Source organism: Engystomops pustulosus, chromosome 3, assembly GCF_040894005.1.
Source record: "Engystomops pustulosus chromosome 3, aEngPut4.maternal, whole genome shotgun sequence".
NCBI lineage: Eukaryota > Metazoa > Chordata > Amphibia > Anura > Leptodactylidae > Engystomops > Engystomops pustulosus.
The window spans coordinates 146225606-146231818 of NC_092413.1; the positions used below are offsets into that span (position 1 = coordinate 146225606).

At 41.5% G+C, this 6213-nt stretch overlaps 1 long non-coding RNA gene across 1 annotated transcript; it reads right to left on the reverse strand.

The window, feature by feature from the left end:
- Positions 1 to 1202: 1202 nt before the first annotated feature.
- Positions 1203 to 5771, reverse strand: LOC140122065 (uncharacterized). Its single transcript, XR_011854248.1, has 4 exons — positions 5685 to 5771; positions 5427 to 5462; positions 3941 to 4051; positions 1203 to 3853 (listed from the first exon to the last, which is right to left on the reverse strand). It is a non-coding gene; the product is annotated as an uncharacterized lncRNA (long non-coding RNA).
- Positions 5772 to 6213: the final 442 nt, after the last annotated feature.

A 6213-nucleotide genomic window follows, 5' to 3' on the forward strand; every position in this document is an offset into this window, starting at 1 on the left:
TGGAACAGAGCAATAAGGCGCTCAGGTGATGTCGGGCTCATTTACATATTTGTATACAGTTATTATCCAGCTTATTCTGGAGCCCTGAAAAGAGAAAAAAAAAAAACACTTCCATCAACCACCTAAGTTAATGATCACGATTGTGTGGACAGTCTAGCATCAGAAATCTAGCGGTAGGTGTCCTTTAAAGACATAACCAAACTGTATGTGTTAAATCTATGTCATATTGATCAGAGCAAAGATCATACGCAAAGTGTCAGTGTGCTCTTAGAGTAATGACTCAAAATTGAAACTGTAGATCTTATTGGTGGACTAACAGGTGGTATAGTATGCCGTCCGACTGCTAGAGTGCCCCAGAGATGGACAGCCAACCACCTATGACCAGGGAAGCCCCATCACCCACATGGCCTCGATTTTAAGAAATGATTTATCATTATTAAATTTACTTATGGTATCTATGTATGTATTTTTGAAATCTTTACTGCATGCCTCTGTGGTTAAAATATGTACAAAGAAAACACTAAACACTGTAAACATTTATAATATGTATTTTTCCAGACTAATTTATAATATCTTTTTATATTTCCACAACTCCAGTTGTTTTTAACACCTAGCGATATTTGTTATTTACGTAGTTTGTGTGTGTGGGCGCATCAATGTATGTTATAGATCTTTTACAAGTTCATATTCATCGGGCATAGTAAGAAATTGATTGGTAACATGATTTTTTTTTTTTGTAATTTCTTTTAGTTTTATGTACAGGCGTAACATAATGTGACCGAAAACTATATCAGTGTTTAGGGGCTGGATTTGTTTGATACATGTATAAAAATGTTTGTCAATTTTCACCAAGTGTTAGACATGACGGTTATACTGTCTGAAACATGTTGGCCTCTGGCGCACGCCAATGTGCTGATGTATACTTGGTTTTATCACAATGATTCGTATTTGCAGTTTGGCTCGACCGTAAATTAATTGCTTTCATGAAGTTACTCTTACCCGTGCAGAGGGGTGGACCGTGCCTTACTAGATATGATTTTGGGAGAGGTGAGCTGGTATCTACAAATATACGTTATCTATGCAACCCTATATTAGCTACTGACGCATTAGCTTTATGCTTGAGAATAGCGTGCTTGCAGGGATTCTTTACATAATAAATGTCTATGGTCTCTGGGCAAAAGAAAAAATACACAAAGCACCAATTGTTTACAAAAGTTTATTGTCATGTTGATAAAAAAATCACTTATCCCCCTTCCAAAAGTTTCTGCATGGTTTTCCCCACACACGATGAAGGGTTGATGGGGTATCCATCAACAAAACATTGAGCAGGTTTTATAGCTAATCTAGAATGCACACTGCAGAGATTTAGTAAACGGCCATGTAATTTTACTGCTGTAGGTTCTCGCTCCATAAAACAGCGTGTATAAAGGCTGTATTTAATGGTCAAACACTGCTCCAGGGACGGGAACCCAAGCATCAGTTAAACAAAATGCAAGGATTCCACACTTTCCCACAATCATGTTTTCAATACAGCACAATTGTCCTCCAGTAATACATTGTCTTCTTGCATTAAAGAGGTGTTCCATTTTCAGCAAATAAAGATTTTTGCATTATGAAAATATACTTCATATCAATTCCTCCCAGTTTTCTAGATCTCTGCTTGCTCTAATTCTTTAGAAAGCTTCTATGTTTACTTTCTGTGGACAGAAATCTGTCCATGTTTGCGAGGACGGCTCGTTAGTATAAGAGCCATGTGATATAACAAGCTGTGCACCTGTGTGACCATGGACTGATTTTTATTCACAGGAAGTAAACAATGAAGCTTTCCATTAAATGACAGCAAGCAAATATCTTTGTGGCGGTGGAGTGTCAGATATGAGCTAGAACACACGGCCTCAATTTAAGCCACTTAAAGGGGTTTGCCATTATCTTGCGCCATTCTCCCCCACAAAAAAAAAAAGGGGGGTAACCATACCGTAAAGCACCCCATACAGTATGGGTAGCCAGTGCACATGCCCAACCGACAGGAGAGGACTGAGACAGGCATTTTGGAGGTCATACAGCAGCTAGTGCAGCACAGGTTCTGTGCAAGACTCAACTCTATTTTGCATAGGCTTAAAGGGAACCTGTCACCACATTTGTACATATACAGCCAGTGATAGGTTCCTATAGAGCGCTATTAACTGACTGACACCCTTTTTTTTTTTTTTTTAGATAAAAAATTGTTTCGCATAAATCACCTCTTATCTTATATTCCCTGGCATCAGAAAGGGGGGGGGGGCGTGTCCCGCTTGGCCAAACCCTGCCATCGAATCCTCCCGATTCCTTATGCCTCATTACTGGTCACAGTTCATTTCATTTGACCGAAATGACATCATCTCAGGTCCTTAAGCCTCTTAAGAATGGAAAACTGTTCCCAATGCATATATCTGACCACATGAAGTCACAGCTGCCTCCATGGACTTCTACTCCTCTCTATCCTCCATGGAAGCATGCTGTGATTTCATGTAATCACAAACATGGTGTACAGTTTGCTATTCTTTGAAGACTGAAGGACATGCAATGTCATTACTGGTCACATGTCATAAATTTAACACAAGGCACCATGTAAAAAAATTGACACAATATTTCCCATCTGTACATAGAGCTTTATATGTCTGTAGTTGAATATTAGCAGATGGTCCCTAAGTACAAGGAGGCAGAGCAGGGATATGAAGAGACAGAGCTGTCATTCACTGCCAGCCTGAGGGAGAGAAGAGTCAGATACCAGACATGAGTCGGAAAAGCTAATTTACACACAGGAAAACCGCCTGTAATTAAGGTACAGGTACAGTGCCCCACTGGCAGCTTATTTTAGGCGATATGGGGAGGACTTGTAACCCTTTATCAGCAGGCATTGTTAGTCAGGATGGTCAAAATCTGGAGACAGGTCCTCTTTAAAAAGAATCTGTCATGCAAATTAACTGACCCAAAATAAAGACTATTAAAAACATTAAAAAAAAGTATTGCCCTTTACCCAAAACGGTTCCTTTCCATGGCTGCAATGTTGCAAATAAGATTACAAGGAGATTTTGTAACTCAACTGATGGAAGTCCATCACACTACCCGAGTGCAATGAAGCCCTGCATATTCATGAGTTACTTGCACTGTTCTGCCTCCTTGTTCCTGATTGGGGGCTATGATATTCTGCTTCATGGAACATTGAGTGTTGATTAGGCCCTTAAATTCAAGTGACTGGGGTGACATCATCTAAGGACCTCTTAAATCAGCAACATCTACCCCCATGTATGTATCTTAACACATGAAATCACAGCAGCTTCCAGGGAGGATAGGGAAGAGTAGAAGTCCATAGAGGCTGCTTTGTTTTTTTTTTAATTAGATGTATACATGTTGTACAGTTTGCTAATGTTAGAAGGCTAAAGGACCTGTGATGTCAACCTTGTCACATGACATGCTGAGAAGAGGCATGGTGAGGTGTAGATGGGAGGAGCCTGCCTTTTCTGATGCCAGGGAATATAAGATAAAAGTTGATTCATGTGGATGTAAGGAAACCATTTTTAGCTAAAAGAAGGGTCAGTTAGTTAAAAGGGCTCTATAGGAACCTGTCACTAGTTGTATTTGTGAAAATCTGGTGACAGGTTCTCTTTAACTGGCTGACAAGGATGCTTTAACCAACTAAAGGGAACGTCATCCATAAAAAAAAAAGAAAAAAAAGGAGTGGTGGTTAACTGACCCAGATGTGAATAGTGCTAAAGATGGAGGCAATATACTACACAGCCTGATAAACCTGAAATAAATTGCTGGTGTGGTTCATTAACATACCATCCCAATGTGAGCTTTTCAGAATTGAAACCTGCAAAACAAGAAAGTCACATTTTACTCAACACATTTCAATTACTGTTTTATTCTTCAGGTTCTGGATGTGTTTTATTTCACTCACCCCCTGATGGGCTGACACTGCTGTCCATATCCAATACAGCTGATAGCAGGAGACAGGGCATTACCTCTATGGCTGTGAGGGCTAACATCTGGAAAAGTAAAGCTTAAGTGCCTGCAAGCAAGAACAAGTCTCATCACTAGACATATTGGGGGTGGTTAAACAAGGGTTGTATGAGGAATGTATGTATCCCCCCACCTCGACTTGCTAGACTGTCTGGTTACCAGGCAGAGAATAAATGTTCATTTTTCCCTTTTTGGAGCAGCGATTTTATTACATGAAGAAAGCTTGCCCATGTGTGCTATAAGGGCTCTATGGGAACCCAGTGGTGACAGGTTCCCTTTAAAGGGAACTTGTAACCAGGGACCTCATTTTCACTCAAGACAGGCTGCAGAAGCCCATTATCACCTGCAGTGGAAATCTGCCTCTCTGCCTTTCCTAAGCATTTCCATTACAATATAATTGTGTGATATATCTTACATTGCACCCTGATTTGGATGCATTTCAAAAAAAACATGTGACTTGTCTGTGTTACTAACTCCTCAGATCTTGGCCCCACCTCTGCGCTCCTGTACAGCTCCTCTGACTGATGTCATCTCACTAGGCTGTGAGCTCTGCAGGAGCACAAAGGTGGGGCCAAGATCTGAGGAGTCAGTAACACTGAGGAGGAGTCAGTCAGTGAAATGCATTCACACCAAAGTCCAGCCCCTGTGACTACCGCAGGATTTTTTCAGGGTGCATTGTAAGTTATAACACACAATTATATTGTATGGGAAATGCTTACAAAAGGCAGAGAGGCATTTTTGCACTACAGGTGTGACTGTTTTCTGCAACCTGTCTTGAGTGAAAATAATGTCCCTGGTGACAGCTTCCCTTTTATAGCCTCTCTAGAATTGATAACACCAAATCCTTACCAAAAATTGACAATTTGTTTCCCTTTCTTTAGGATTTTTTTTTTTCTTTTCAACAGATGTAGTGTTTACACAAGTCATTTTGATTGCGTTCTTAAAAGCAATTAAAAGGCCTCTCCCCCAGTCTCATTGAGTTAACATTTAATGAAACATTAAAGGAAACCTACCATTTAGAATGGCAGGGGTAAGCTGTAAGTACCGAGCACCAGCTCAGGGTGAGCTGGTGCCGGTACTTACTTTCGTTAGTGTTATAAATTGCGGCTGTTCTGGTCTACAGTTTAAAAAGTTTTAAAACCGCGATACCACGGTACTAACGAAAGTAAGTACCGGCACCAGCTCACCCCTGCCATTCTAAATGGTAGGTTTCCTTTAAATAAAATAAGTTCTGCCATTAATGTTTCACCCACTGCGAACCAAAGCAGTCACAAGAGAGGAGCTCAGGCTGTCTGGGGTGACTCTCTCTAGCACGTGTTGCTAGGGCACCCAAAGATGAAGCTAATGGGGCCACACTGAAGCAAAATGTGCAGCTTTTAGAGTTATTACGGAGAACACATGAAATCCCCCATCCCATGCATTACCTGGGATCCGTTGTGAGGTGACAAATGTAAGTGATCCTGAAACACAAAATAAGGTGATGTCATGAAACTCCCTACAACACAGCCCCAGCCCTCCAACTATACGAAATGTTTCTCCCACTGCGAACCAAAGCAGCCACCACAGGACCGGCCCCGGCTGTCTGGGGAGACTCACTCTGGCACACCATGCTGAGACACCCAATTACACACAAAGTGGGTGCTAAAGAAGATGTGCACATCCCACACAGAGGAGACCATTACCTGTAACTGTCCTGTGTGTGAATCACCACACAGAGACACCAGAAATGGCCGCTCCAACTCTCTGCACCCACACGTGCAGGAGGAGGACACCAGGAAATGTGCCGTCATTTCCTGTAGAGGCTGGCCGCAGTGCACGCCGGGAATTGTAGTCTCCCGGTCACAGCGACATTTTGTGTAGACTGGGATCTACAATAGATCGCGTTCTAGTCTTAGGGAGTTGAGCTTCTTGCTTTATGCAGTCAGAAAAGTGTTACACGTGATAGACTAATATAGACATAGACTAAGGGTATAAAGGGAGCAATCTCTTCTTATTCTTAAAAACAACAATTTACAGAGCAGGATTGTTATGGATCTGGGGCTCATTGTGCTGTTCTCAGATCTGCAGTCTGTGTCATCCTCATCTTTACCACCATAAACCAGAATACACTCAAAAAGTGCTCGTGTAGCATCTGTATGTCATTCGTTTCACAGATCCATCAAAAAATCAGAATGGCAAATAGCGGTCACTGGCGTGTATCCCTGGAAGCGT